General features: G+C 50.0%; 2 non-coding genes across 2 annotated transcripts; both read left to right on the top strand.

Moving 5' to 3' along the window:
- Window positions 1-9,136: 9,136 nt before the first annotated feature.
- Window positions 9,137-9,288, top strand: LOC117319425. The gene has a single exon (XR_004530729.1). It is a non-coding gene; the product is annotated as a 5.8S ribosomal RNA (ribosomal RNA).
- Window positions 9,289-9,573: 285 nt separating this feature from the next.
- On the top strand, window positions 9,574-13,312 carry LOC117319426. Its single transcript, XR_004530730.1, has one exon. It is a non-coding gene; the product is annotated as a large subunit ribosomal RNA (ribosomal RNA).
- The last annotated feature ends 1,688 nt before the right edge of the window (window positions 13,313-15,000 follow it).

Here is a 15,000-nt window from a genome sequence, read left to right as displayed (position 1 = left end):
CACCTCACTGCGTTTTCTTGAAATTAATCCTTATGACTACAGATTTGTCCACTTTGGATGGACAAATCTGCGAGGCAGGGAGTGTGCGAGAGAGGTGCTCTCTATAATGCTCTCTACTAATAATGTACGTTGCAATAAACCCAAGAAAAAAAAAAATAAATTTTGAATTTTTTTTTTTACTGAAGTACACATGTCGTTGGCGTGTTGACGAAACGAAATTTGAATTCCCCAGGAATGGCACCGGGGAAATCACGAGGGAATTTTGGCTGCTGCCAAGTCGAAATTTGAAATTTCCCGTGAAATTTCCACGAGGCAGGGAAAGTCCCGAGTCACAGGTAGTGTCAGGAATGAATTTTGACTGTGTTAATCAAAATTTGAACTCCCGCAGGGTTTTAGCTGCGCGAGTTTTTTTTTCAAGCCGGCATACGAGATCCGGCAAACCGTTTATCCCTAGGTTAAAATGTCGATGCTATATATGTGAGCTGGTGTTCGACTCGAGAAAGGTTTATCATCGGATGGTCTTTCTTACCAAAGCCCGGGTGGTACTTTAATTTTGAGCTTTTTCATGGAAAATCTAGTCAGCCGCGCCTAGGAGAGTAGGAACGAGCTTGAATTTCGAGCGAGTAATTTTGGAAACCTAGTCAGACCGCTGCCTAGGGAGAGTAGTATCGAGCGCCCATGTTTTGCGACAGAGCGTATGCCCAAAAACCTCGTGGGTTTACATGCATGCCGACTATCTGAAACGAACGGTTGGAGATCTGCGGGTAAGCGATTTCTAACAAACGAAACACTTCCCCGGTGGGGAAACAATTTGGACTCCCTTTGAAGGTCTGCACTGCAGCGCGGAAAGTAGCTTGCGATTTTGCAATGCCCCCCCTACCCCCGGGCAAAAGGAGTAGTAGTGGAGCAGAAGTTTATTTTTTTTGTACACCGAAATGAAAACGAAATGTGGTTAAATCCGTTTGGGCCGGTTAAGGAAATCCCCGGATTTTTTTCCAAAGCTACAGGGGGCCCGTGTGTCGTGGTAAAAATTGGTTATCGGTTTTGCCCTTTGCCAGTAGTCAATGTGTTTTAAAAGTTTAAAGCCATGCATTTTCTAAGTCCCTATTTTTTGATGGTAAAAACCGCGAATGGCTCATTAAATCAGTTATGGTTCCTTGATCGTCCCGACCCTACTTGGATAACGCCCCCAATTCAGAGTTTAATAATGAAAAAGGCCCCGATCACGGAGGTGCGATTTTATCAGTTAAAAAACCAACGGTGCAAGGCCGTCATTTGGGGGAAATTTGGAGAATTTTGTGCTGATCGCACGGCCTGTGCCGGCGACGTATTTTTCCCAAAGGTTGACCTATAAACTTTCGAGGGAAAGTGCTATGCCTACCATGGTTGAAAAAGGGGTTAAGGGGAAAAATGGGGTTTGGGTTTCGGAGGGGGAGCATGAGAAACGGCCCCACACCCAAAGGGAAAGGGGCAGCAGGCGCGAAAATTACCCACCCCTGGCACGGGGGGTGGGTGACGAAAAAAAACAATAGGGGACTTTTCGGGGCCCCCTTTAATTTGGGAAATGAGTAAAATTTAAACCCTTTAACGGGGACCCATTGGAGGGCAATTTGGGTTTGCCAGCACCCGGGGGAAATTTCCAGCCCCAAATAGCGATAAAAAAGGGTTTGGGCATTTAAAAAAAGCTCGTAGTTGGACTCAAAAACCCCCCCCCCAAAAAGGCTTGCGGCCCAAACTCCTTGGGGGGCTACTGCTCGTCCTGATCTACCTCCCGGTTTTCCCCTTGGTGCCTTTGATTGAGTGTCTGGGGGGGCCCGGGGGGAAAAATTTACTTAAAAAAAATTAGAGTGTTCAAAAAAGGCAGCTCCCAATAAGGGGTGCAGGGAATAATGGAATAGGACCTCGGTTCTATTTTTTTGGGTTTTTCGGAATTGGGGTTTTAATGATTAAGGGGGACAGAGGGGGAATTGTATTACGGGGGTTAGAGGTGAAATTTTTGGATGCCGAAAGACAAAATTTTGCGAAAAGATTGCCAAGAATGTTTTCTTTAATCAAAAATTCGAAATCAGAGGTTCAAGCGTTTCAGATCCCGTCGTAGTTCGACCTTTAAACGACCCAAACTAGCGATCCGCCGGGGGTTGTTCAATAAATCGGCGGGCAGCTTAGGGGAAAACCAAAGGGGGGGTTTCCGGGGGGAAGTATTGGTTGAAAAGCTGAAATTTAAAAAGGAATTGACGGAAGGGAAAACCAAAGGGTGGAGCCTGGGGCCCTTAAATTTTGACTAACACGGGAAAAAACTCCCCCGGCCCCGGACACTGAAAGGGGATTGAAGATGAGGGCCTTTCTTGATTGGGGGGGTTTTTGGTGGTGCATGGCCGTTTTTTAGTTGGTGGAGCGATTTGTCGGGTTTTAATTCCCGATAACAAAACGAGACTCTACCCTGCAAAATAGTTAAAGATCCGCTCTGGGGGGGGTTTTTGAAAAATTCTTAGAGGGAAAAGTGGCGTTTAGCCAAAAGAAAATTGAGAAATAACAGGTCTGTGATGCCCTTAGATGTTGGGGGCCCGCACGGCGCTACACGAAAAAATCAACGTGTTTATCCTTGCCGGAAGGGTTGGGAAAACCCTTTGAACCCCCTTTCGTGTTAGGTTTGGGGGGCTTGTAATTCTTCCCCAGAACGGGGAATTTAAAGTAAGCGGGATCATAAGCTCGCGTTGATTACGCCCCTCCCCTTTTGTACACCCCGCCCGCGTTTACTACCGTTTGGGAAGGGTTTTAGTGGCCCCTGGTTTGGTCCCGAAACGGGGGGGAAACTTCGGGGGTTGTGCGAAAAGCGAGACCAAACTGATTTTTTAGAGGAAGAAAAAGTCGTAAAAAGGGTTTTCCGTGGGGGAAACCTGGGGAAAGGGGATATTCCCAAAAATTCCCAAAAACCACGAAAAAACATCCCCAATTCGTGTACGAAAAACGAAAAAATGTCATCGGGACCAGGGCCAGACCCTACTCCGACGAAAAAAACCCAGTGACAACCCCAAGCGAAAGTCGGGGTTCTGTCCCGGTTTAATGAGCAACGGCCGCCCCAGAGGTCTAGTCATTTTTATCAATCAAACACTTTACCAAGCAGTAAAAAAAATTGCAGGAAAGGGGGACTTGGGCCAGGTCTGTCTCAGCCTCAAAAAAAAAAAAAACGAGATGAAATCACTCAAAGGGCGGTGGACACTCGGCCCCGTGTGCGTTTGGAAGAGCGCAGCCAGGTGCTTTAAATTTTAATGTAAATTTGAAAGGAAAAAAATTTAAACCCACATTCTTAAAAAGCACATGGGGCCCCTGGGTCACCCCGGGGGCCCACGCGGGTCGGAGGGTCGGCAAAACCTATCGCAACGGTATGCCCCATAACGTTGCGCCTTGGGCCGTTAAACTCCACGTCGTTTGTTTTTTTCATGGTCCGGGGAGGGGGCCCCCAAATTTTAAATTGAAGGGAGGTGCTTTACGCACGACAACCGAGTAGTTCGGTGGGGAAATGGGCCCAGAACGGGAGGGCCCGGGAAGGACGAAGCTCGAATAATCAGGTGCGTCAAATGTCCCGTCACTGCGTTTTCATTTGAGACTCCTTAAAGGGCCCAAAACCCAATTTATAAAAAATGAATCCCCTTTCCGACCCCCGATCAGCCCGAGAACCCCCCGCTAAATTTAAGATATACTAAGCGGGGGAAAAAGGAAAAAAAAACCCGGGTTTCCCCCCCAGAAACCCGGCGAGTAAAGGGGGAATACCCCAGAAACCGAACCCCCAAACCCTTGCGGGCCGGGAACTGGGGTTTGTTTGGGACGACCGCTGTCGTGGTTGGGGTGCCAAGTTTTTCCCGATGGGGCCCTTTCCCCCAAAGGGGTGTCGGGCCCTTTTCCGGCACTGTTAAAGGCTATTGGTCTTCCCCCGGGAGTCGGGTTTTGGGAATGCACCCCCAAAGTGGTGGAAAACTCCATCTAAGGCAAAAAACTGCCACGAGTCCGATGGGGAAAAGTACCGTGAGGGAAAGTTAAAAAGAAACTTTAAAGAGGGGTTTCCCGGGTTTACTTTGAAACCGAAAGGAAAACGGGTGGTTTCCGAAAAGTCACCGGGGAAATTTAATTTGCTGTCGGCGAGGGGGCCGTTTTTTAGAGACCCTTTAACCGGACCTGCGGGGGCGTCCGATTGCTGAGGCGAGGTTTTTCCCCCCGGTCGAGGGGCCCAAGGCCCGGGTTTTTCCTGGCGGCTTTAAGCTCTGCGAAAAGGTAGCTCGTCATCTGGTTTTGATGTTAAAATCGAAAAGTAGTCGTTTTGGGGGGGAAAATGAGGGTCTCCAGCCCCAAAACCAGCCGTCCCGTGTGCTTGTTCAAAGGGGGTTTCCACTGCTTGCATTTTCCACGACCGCGTTTGGATATCGGGTGCCCCAGCTAGGGGCGCGCGGGGGCAGTGGCGATTCGGTCGGCATTCCACCCGACCCGTCTTGAAAAAAGGACCAAAAGGGGTTTAAAAAAGTGCCGAGTAAAGGGGTTTTCGAAACCCCAAAGGCGCAATGGAAAATGAAGGGAGCCTCCGGGGTTTTCCTAGGGAGGATTTTTCCCCCCTTTTAAGGGGAGGCGCACTAAACCGGCCCCCTCTCGTCCGCATGTCGGAGAGGGGAGCAAGGCGTACACGTTTGGGGCCCGAAAAATGGGGGAAAAATATGCCTGAAAAGGCGAAGCCGAGGAAAAATTGGTGGAGGGTCCGTAGGTTCTGACTTTCAAAACGATCGTCCAAAATTGGGTAAGGGGGGGGAAAAAATAAAGAACCATCTAGAGTGGTTCCTCCGAAGTTTCCCTCAGGAACTGGAAATCATTTGCAGTTTTACCGGTTTAAAGCGAATGTTGAGGGCCCTTGGGGCCCAAAAAAAACCTCAAAACCCATTCTCAAAATTTTAAAGGGTAAGAAGTCCGACTCGCCTTTAATTTGGGGTCGGGGCGGGCGAAGGGGAGGGCCAAATGGGCCACTTTTGGTAAACAGAACTGGGGGCTGTGGGTGAACCCCAAAAAGTCCGGTTAAAGGGGCCCAAAAAGCTGACGCTAAACAGATACCAAAAAGGTTTGGTTGGGGTTTCAGCAGCCGGAAGGGGGCCATGGAAGGCGGAAACCGCTAAGGAGGTTTTGTAACAACTCAACCGGGCCCAAACAAAATAGCCCTGAAAATGGATGGCGCAGAGCGTCGGGAAACCCTTTCCGGGGCCGTGCCGCAATACGAGCCCCCGGGAAACCTCGGGGACGAGTTTGGAGGGCCGCCGGGGGTGAGCAAGGAAGGGGGGGGCGGAGCCCGGGTGGAGCCCCCCAAAGGGTGAGATCTGGTTGGTAGTAGCAAAAAAATTCAAACGAGAAATTTTAAGACTGAAGTGGAGAAAGGGTTTTCCCTGTGAACAGCAGGTTTTAAAATGGGTTTAGTCGGGGCCCCAAGAGATAGGTAAACACCGTTCGAAACGGGGGCAAAACCGACTCCCCGAAAAAACACAAAAAAAGAGTGTGCCCGTTTCTACGAAAGGGGAAACGGGTTTTAAAATTCCCGAAAACCCCGGGATCGGAGTTTGGTTTTCAAGGGCCATGTGCGGCAAAAGCAAAAAGAACTCGGGGGACGTCGGGGGAAGCCCGGGGAAGATTCTCTTTTTTTGTAAGGGCGAACTCCCTGGAATGGCTTGCCCCGGGGATAGGGACGTTGTTTCCCCTTAAAAACAATGGGTCTTGCAGTGGGCCGGGGCACTTTCCCTCGGCCCTTTAAAATTTCCGGGGGGAACATTGGAATTTGTGCCGGGCCCCCCTTTCCCATATCCGCAGAAAGGCTCCAAGGTGCACAGCCTCTAGTCGGGTAGAAAAAACGTAGGGAAGGGAAATCGGCAAATTAGATCCGTAACTTTGGGAAAAGGGGTTGGCTTTTAAGGGCGGGCCGGTCGGGCGGAGTAGAAAACGGGGGTTTGGGGCGGGCACGGGCTGCGCGAGGCCCCCGGTCGAGTCGGGAAGCGGGCTTAAAACCCCCCCCCCGGGAAATGCCTCAGCTGTGCTGCGGCTTTCGGGTCGTTGGCTTCGTCCGGCCAAATAACGCCCAAATTAGAACCGGGGACGGACCAGGGGAAAACCGACGTCTAAATTAAAACCCAAAACATTGGGATGGCCCCTAACCTGGTGTTGGGCGCAATGTGGGGTTTCTGCCCCGTGTCTGAATGTCAAAGTGAAGAAATTCAATCAAGCGGGGTAAACGGCGGGGGAATTTTGAAAAATTTCTTAAAGGTTTGCCCCAAAGCCTCGATCAATTAGGGACGCGCCCTGAAAATTTTTTAAACGGGGGGTTCCCCCCTGTCCCTTTTTACTTTAGGAAACCACAGCCAAGGGGAAAGGGCTGGAAAAAAAAACCCGCGGGGAAAAGAAGACCCTGGAGTTTACTCAGGCCGACTTTTTTTAAGAGACATGAAGGGGTTAGCAAGGGGGGGAGTGGGAAACGAAAATTTAAATACCACTACTTTAAACCCTTTTTTTACTTTTAAATAAAACGGGGGGAGCGGGGCGCAAAACTCCCCGATTCGGAATTTAAAATCCCCGGGCCCCGTGCCGGTGGTGATCCCCCTTGAAGACAGTGTCAGGGGGGGAGTTTGACTGGGGGGGGTACTCGTCAAAAAGGTTTGCAAGGGTGTCCTAAGGGAGCTCCGGGGAGGACGGAAACCCGCGTAAAAAAGTAAAAGGGAAAAAAACTTTACTTTATTTTTTTATTTTTAGACGAATACAAAACCGTGGAAAACGTGGGCCATCGATCCTTTTGACTTTAAGAGTTTTAAAACAAGAGGTTTTTCAGAAAAAATTTTCCACGGGGGTAACGGGTTGTGGCAGCCAAAACGTTTTATAGCGACGTTGCTTTTTGATCCTTCGATTTTCGGCTTTCCTATCATTTGAAAACAGAATTCACCCCAAACGGGGCTTTTTTCACCCACTAATAGGGAACGTGAGCTGGGGGTTTTGACCGTCGGGACAGGGAGTTTTACCATACTGGGGGAAATGTCGTTTCAATGGGAATCCTGCCCCAGTAGAGAGGAAAACCCCCGGGTTTAGGGGCATTTTGGGTTTTTGTGTTTGGGTGATAAGGGCCAAAAGGTGCGAAGCTTTCCATTGAGGGATTTTGACTGAACGCCTCTAAGTCAGAATCTCGCCAAACTGTAAAAGATTTCTTTTTGCATCTCCGGGGTTTGGGGGGCCCCCCCATAAGCGCGACGGGGGCCGGGTTTTGGCGGGCCGCGATGGTAAAAAGGGCCCCAGCAAACGGTCATTGGTAGTCTTGAATTCAGCGTTGACCCAAAAAGATTTTCGATCCCATCAATTTAAGAGGTGGGGAAAATCATTTGTAGACGGGCCTAGTTTCGGCGGGGGGATCGTAATTAGTAGGGCGCCCCCTCACTTTTTGGGTCCCTTTAAATTAATCCTTATGAATAAAAAATTGGGCCACTTTGGAGGACAAATCTGCGAGGCAGTGAGGTGCGAGAGAGGTGTCTTAAAAAGCTCTTTTACTAATAATGTACGGGTTTTCAATTTAAACCCCCAAAAAAAAAAAATAAAAAATTTTTTAAATTTTTTTTTTTAAGGGAAATTTAAAAATGTCGGGGGCGTGTTGACGAAACGAAAATTTTAATTCCCCCCCGGAAAATGGCCCCCGGGGAAATCACGAGGCCCTTTTTTGGTGCCCGCCAAGTCGAAAATTTTAAATCCTGTTTAAAAAATTTTCCCCGAGGCAGGGGGAAATCCCGAGGGCCCCCGGTAGTGTCAGGGAAAGAATTTTTAAATGTGTTAATCAAAATTTGAACCCCCCGCCCGGGTTTTTGCGGGGCGAGTTTTACTGTAAAGTCGGGCCCGGGCCCAAAGAGTCCGGCCCCCAAAACCCTTTTTCCCTAGGGTTTAAAAAGTCGATGTATAATGTGAGAATGGTGTTTGACTCGAGAAAGGGTTTTCATCGGATGGTCTTTCTTTCCCAAAACCGGTGGTACTTGAATTTTGAGCTTTTAAAGGAAAAAATAGTCAGAACCCCTGCCTAGGGGAGAGGAACGGCTTGAATTTTGAGCGGAGTAATTTGGAAAAAACCTAGTAGACCGTGCCCAGGAAAAGTAGTATCGAGGGGGCCCAAAGTTTTAAGACAAGGTAGCCCCAAAAAACCCCGGGGGGTTTTCATGCAGCCGGGCTATTGAAAAGAAAAGGTCTGGGGATCTTTCGGGGTTTAAAAAAAATTTCCCCGGACTGTAAGGATGACAGATTGAGAGCTCTTCTTGATTGTGTGTAGGTGGTGCATGGCCGTTCTTAGTTGGTGGAGCGATTTGTCTGGTTAATTCCGATAACGAACGAGACTCTAGCCTGCTAAATAGTTCACCGATCCGCTCTGCGTCGGTGCAACTTCTTAGAGGGACAAGTGGCGTTTAGCCACACGAGATTGAGCATAACAGGTCTGTGATGCCCTTAGATGTTCGGGGCCGCACGCGCGCTACACTGAAGGAATCAACGTGCTCTTATCCTTGCCCGGAAGGGTGGGTTAACCCGTTGAACCTCCTTCGTGCTAGGGATTGGGGCTTGTAAGTTCCTTCCCCATGAACGAGGAATTCCCCAGTAAGCGCGAGTCATAAGCTCGCGTTGATTACGTCCCTGCCCTTTGTACACACCAGCCCGTCGCTACTACCGATTGAATGGTTTAGTGAGCTCCTCGGATTGGTCCCGACACGGGGGGAAACTCTCGAGTCGGTGTGCCGAAAAGACGAGCAAACTTGATTATTTAGAGGAGTAAAAGTCGTAAACAAGGTTTCCGTAGGTGAACCTGCGGAAGGATCATTACCGAAGTGCAAAACACGCAAAACATACACAATTCGTGTACGAAAAACGCAATGTCATCGGAGACCAGGGCCAGACCCTACGCCGACTGACAAAACCCAGTGACAACGCAAGACGAAACGTCGGGGTATCTGTACCGGTTTAATGAGCAACGGCCGCCCCAGACGTCTAGTCATTCTTATCAATCAATACCGTACCAAGCAGTAACCAAAATTGCAGGCAAAGGACTTCGGGCCACGGCTCTGTCGTCAGCCTCAAAAAAAAAACCAAAACGAGATGAAATCACTCTAAGCGGTGGATCACTCGGCTCGTGTGTCGATGAAGAGCGCAGCCAGGTGCGTGAATTAATGTGAATTGCAGGACCATTGAACATCGATATCTTGAACGCACATTGCGGCCCTGGGTCCCCCCGGAGCCACGCCTGTCTGAGGGTCGGCAAAACATCTATCGCAACGGTATGCACATAACGTTGCGCCTTGGGCCGTACAACTCCACGTCGATTGATCGTTTTCATGGTACGGGGAGCGGTCCCAAATGTTATCTGATTCGGAGGTGCTTTACGCACGACAACCGAGTAGTTCGGTGTTGAAATCGCCCAGAACGGGACGACAGAGACGCAGCTCGAATCACATCAGTGTGCGCTCGAATGTCACCGTCACTGACGTTTTCAGTTGAGACTCCGTGAAGGGCCAAACCATTTATCGAAAATGAATCACTTTCCGACCTCAGATCAGACGAGACTACCCGCTGAATTTAAGCATATCACTAAGCGGAGGAAAAGAAACTAACAAGGATTCCCCCAGTAACGGCGAGTGAAGTGGGAATAGCCCAGCACCGAATCCCTCAGCCTTGCGCTGCCGGGAACTGTGGTGTTTGGGACGACCGCTGTCGTGCAGTTCGGGGTGCCCAAGTCCTCCCGATCGGGGCCTCTCCCAAAGGTGGGGTGTCAGGGCCTTTACCGGCACTCGTCTACACGGCTATGGTCGTCCTCGGAGTCGGGTTGTTTGGGAATGCAGCCCAAGCTGGTGGTAAACTCCATCTAAGGCTAAATACTGACACGAGTCCGATAGCGGACAAGTACCGTGAGGGAAAGTTGAAAAGAACTTGAAGAGAGAGTTCAAGAGTACGTGAAACCGCTTAGAGGCAAACGGGTGGATCCGTAAAGTCGACCAGGGAATTCATCTTGCTGTCGGCGACGGGCGTTCTTAGAGATCCTTAACCGGACTCTGCTGGCGTCCGATTGCTGCCGGCGAGTGCACTTTCCCCCGGTCGAGCCGCCAACGACCGGTTTCCTGGCGGTCATAAGCTCTGCGAGAAGGTAGCTCGTCACTCTCGGGTGTCGAGTGTTTAGATCGCAGTAGTCGTCTTGCCGGGAGACTGAGGGTCTCCAGCGCCAACCAGCCTGTGCTCGTGTGCTTTCGTTCAAATGGGGTCCACTGCTTGCAGTGTTCACCGACCGCGATTGTATATCGGGTGCTCAGCTAGGGGCGCGCTGGGTCAGTGGCGATTCGGTCGGCATTCCACCCGACCCGTCTTTGAAACCGGACCAAGGAGTCTACATGTGCGCGAGTCATGGGGGTATTACGAAACCTAAAGGCGCAATGAAAGTGAAGGCAGCCTCCGGTTGCATAGGTAGGATCCTCCCTGTAACGGGAGGCGCACTACCGGCCCGTCTCGTCCGCATCGTCGGAGAGGCGGAGCAAGAGCGTACACGTTGGGACCCGAAAGATGGTGAACTATGCCTGAGTAGGACGAAGCCAGGAGGAAACTCTGGTGGAGGTCCGTAGCGATTCTGACGTGCAAATCGATCGTCAAACTTGGGTATAGGGGCGAAAGACTAATCGAACCATCTAGTAGCTGGTTCCCTCCGAAGTTTCCCTCAGGATAGCTGGCACTCATTCGCAGTTTTATCCGTAAAGCGAATGATTAGAGGCATTGGGGACGAAACGACCTCACCTATTCTCAAACTTTAAATGGGTAAGAAGTCCGACTCGCTTAATTGGGTCGGGCGTTCGAATGCGAGGGCCAAGTGGGGCACTTTTGGGAAGGAGAACTGGCGCTGTGGGATGAACCAAACGTCCGGTTAAGGTGCCAAACGCTGACGCTCATCAGATACCATAAAAGGTGTTGGTTGATACAGACAGCAGGACGGTTGCCAGGGAAGTTCGGAAACGCTAAGGAGTCGTGTAACAACTCACCTGCCGAATCAAAAGTAGCCGAAATGGATGGCGCTAGAGCGTCGGACTATACCGGACCGTCGCCCCGCCCAATACCGAGCACCCCGGGAGCCAGCGGGCGCGACGAGTAGGAGGGCCGCCGTGGTGCGCACAAGCTTGGAGCGTGAGCCCGGGGGAGCCAGCCAACGGGGGGCAGATCTTGGTGGTAGTAGTAGCCAAATAACATTCAAACGAGAACTTTGAGACTGAAGTGGAGACGGGTTCCAGGTGAACAGCAGTTGGCACATGGGTCAGTCGGCCCTAAGAGATAGGTAAAACACCGTTCGGAAAGGGGGCAATACCGACTCTCGAAACAAACAAAACAAGAGTGTGCCCGTCTTCTATCGAAAAAGGGAATTCGGGTTAATATTCCCGAACCGGCATCGAGTTCTGGTCCTCAAGGGGCCATGGCGGCAACGCAAACGACTCGGAGACGTCGGCGGAAGTCCCGGGAAGAGTTCTCTTTCTTTGTAAGGGACAACTCCCTGAATCGGCGTGCCCGGAGATAGGACGTGTTCCCGTTACAAGCACTGCGGTCTTGCAGTGTCCGGTTTGTTGTGCACTTTCCGTCGGCCCTTGAAATAAGAGGGAGACATTTGACTTTCGTGCCGGCCCGTACCCATATTCGCAGCAGGTCTCAAGGTGCAACAGCCTCTAGTCGATCATTTAGAAACAATGTAGGTAAGGGAGTCGGCAATTAGTCCGTAACTTCGGGAAAAGGATTGGCTCTAAGGGCTGGGCAGGTCCGGGCTGGAGTACGAACGGTTGGGACGGGACGGGCTGCGCGAAGGCCCACGTAGAGCTCGGACCGCGTCTTAACCATCCCGTGGAATGCCTCAAGCTTGCGGGCTTTCGGTTTGTTGGGCTGTCGTTCCGGCATTACTAACGATACACCAACGAACTGAATATGGTTACGGGGACAGGGAGGGAATCGACTGTCTAATTAAAAAACAAAAGCATTGCGATGCCCGTAACCTGGTGTTGACGCAATGTGATTTCTGCCCAGTGCTTGAATGTCAAGTGAAGAAATTCAATAAAGCGCGGGTGTCAACGGCGGAGTAAACTATGACTCTCTTAAGGTAAACAGGGGCCAAATGCATCGTATCTAATTAGTGACGCGCATGAAATGGATAACGAGATTCCCACTGTCCCTATCTATATCTAGCGACACCACAGCCAAGGGGAACGGGCCTTGGAAAAACATCAGGGGGAGAAAGAAGGACTGTTGATAGCTTGACTCTAGTCCGACTTTTGTGAAGAGACTGAGGGGGTAGCATAGGGGGAGTGCAAACGAAATTGAAATTCCCACTACTTTTATCGTTTCTTTACTATTCAGGAAAGCGGAGAGCGGGGCGCAAAGCTCCTCGATTCTGGAATTAGTCACCGGCCTACGTGGCGGTGTGATCCTATCTGAAGACAGTGTCAGGCGGGGGAGTTTTGACTGGCCGGTACATCTCGTACATCTGTCAAAAGGTACGAGGTGTCCTAAGGTGAGCTCAGCGAGGACGGAAACCCTCGAGTAGGTAAAAGGGCAAAAGCTCACGTGATTTTGAGTTTCAGTACGAATACAGACCGTGAAAGCGTGGCCTATCGATCCTTTTGATTTAAAGAGTTTTAAGCAAGACGGTGTCAGAAAAGTTCACCACAGGGATAAATGCTTGTGGCAGCAAGCGTTCATAGCGACGTTGCTTTGATCTTCGATGTCGGCTCTCCTAATCATTGTGAAGCAGAAAATCACCAAGCGTTGGCGTGTCAACCACTTAATAGGGAAAAGTGAGCTGGGTTTAGACGTCGTGAGGGGACAGGTTAGTTTTACCATATGATGGAGCAGTCGTTTGCAATGGTAATCCTGCTCAGGACGAGAGGAACCGCAGGTTCAGACATTTGGTTGATGTGCTTGGCTGATAAGCAATGGGGCGAGCTACCATTCGAGGATTATGACTGAAAGCCACTCTAAGTCAGAATCTCGCCAAATCTGTAAACGATACTTCTGCATCTCTGCGTTGGGAGGAACGATAAGCGCGGACGGACCAGCTCGGCGTCCCGCGATGGTAAATTTGCCACAGCAAAAACGGTCATTGGTACGTATGAATTCAGCGTGCTGACCGAACGATATCGATCCATCACTGAAAGGTGTAAAATCATTCGTAGACGACCTAGTTCTCGGTCGGGGTATCGTACTTAGTAGAGCAGCCACCTCACTGCGATCTCTTGAAATTAATCCTTATGACTACAAGATTTGTCCACTTTGGATGGACAAATCTGCGAGGCAGTGAGTGTGCGAGAGAGGGCTCTCTCCTGAGAATGCTCTTACTAATGTACGTTTGCCAATAAACCCCAAGAAAAAAAAAAAATTTTTTTTTTTTAGTAAAGTACACATGTCGTTGGCGTGTTGACGAAACGAAATTTGAATTCCCCCAGGAACTGGCACCGGGGAAATCACGAAGCAATTTTTGGCTGCTGCCAAGTCGAAATTTGAAATCCTGTGAAAATTTCCACGGGGCAGGGAAGTCCCGAGTCACAGGTAGTGTCGGGAATGAATTTTGACTGTGTTAATCAAAATTTGAACTCCCGCAGGGTTTTAGCTGCGCGAGTTTTGCTGTAAACGCTCGGCCGGCCAACGAGATCCGGCAAACCGTTTATCCCTAGGTTAAAATGTCGATGCTATATATGTGAGACTGGTGTTCGACTCGAGAAAGGTTTATCATCGGATGGTCTTTCTTACCAAAGCCGGCTGGTACTTGAATTTTGAGCTTGTCATGGAAAATCTAGTCAGACCGCTGCCTAGGAGAGTAGGAACGGGCTTGAATTTCGAGCGAGTAATTTGGAAAACCTAGTCAGACCGCTGCCTAGGAGAGTAGTATCGAGCGCCCATGTTTTGACGACAGAGCGTATGCCCAAAAACCTCGTCGGGTTTACATGCATGCCGACTATCTGAAACGAACGGTCTGGAGATCTGCGGGTAAGCGATTTCTAACAAACGAATACACTTCACGGTGGCAAACAACTTCGACTCCCGTTGAAGGTCTGCACTGCAGCGCGGTAGCTAGACTTGCGATCTTTGCAACTGCCCCACTCACTCCCGGGCTAACGGAGTAGTAGTGAAGCAGAAGTTTAGTGTCTTTGTACACGAACGAAATGAAACGAAATGTGGTAAATCCGCTATGTCGGTGTAGGCAATACCCGGCAGTTTTTCCAAAGCTACAGCGACGTTGTCGTGGTAGAGAATTTGGTTATCTGGTTGATCCTGCCAGTAGTCATATGCTTGTCTCAAAGATTAAGCCATGCATGTCTAAGTACATACTTTTTGATGGTGAAACCGCGAATGGCTCATTAAATCAGTTATGGTTCCTTAGATCGTACGATCCTACTTGGATAACTGTGGCAATTCTAGAGCTAATACATGCAAAAAGGCACCGACTCACGGAGGTGCGATTTTATCAGTTCAAAACCAATCGGTCGCAAGGCCGTCACTTTGGTGAATCTGGATAACTTTGTGCTGATCGCACGGCCCTCGTGCCGGCGACGTATCTTTCAAATGTCTGACCTATCAACTTTCGATGGTACGTGCTATGCCTACCATGGTTTGTAACGGGTAACGGAGAATCAGGGTTCGGTTCCGGAGAGGGAGCATGAGAAACGGCTACCACATCCAAGGAAGGCAGCAGGCGCGCAAATTACCCACTCCTGGCACGGGGAGGTAGTGACGAAAAATAACAATACGGGACTCTTTCGAGGCCCCGTAATTGGAATGAGTACACTTTAAACCCTTTAACGAGTATCCATTGGAGGGCAAGTCTGGTGCCAGCAGCCGCGGTAATTCCAGCTCCAATAGCGTATATTAAAGTTGTTGCAGTTAAAAGCTCGTAGTGGATCTCGATCTTCGGTCACTCCTTGGTGGCTACTGCTCGTCCTGATTACCTCCCGGTTT

The sequence above is a fragment of the Pecten maximus genome, unplaced genomic scaffold (genome assembly GCF_902652985.1).
Source record: "Pecten maximus unplaced genomic scaffold, xPecMax1.1, whole genome shotgun sequence".
Taxonomy (NCBI): domain Eukaryota; kingdom Metazoa; phylum Mollusca; class Bivalvia; order Pectinida; family Pectinidae; genus Pecten; species Pecten maximus.
Note: the sequence above shows the minus strand (reverse complement) of the source record. Positions and strands in the feature narration are given on the sequence as shown.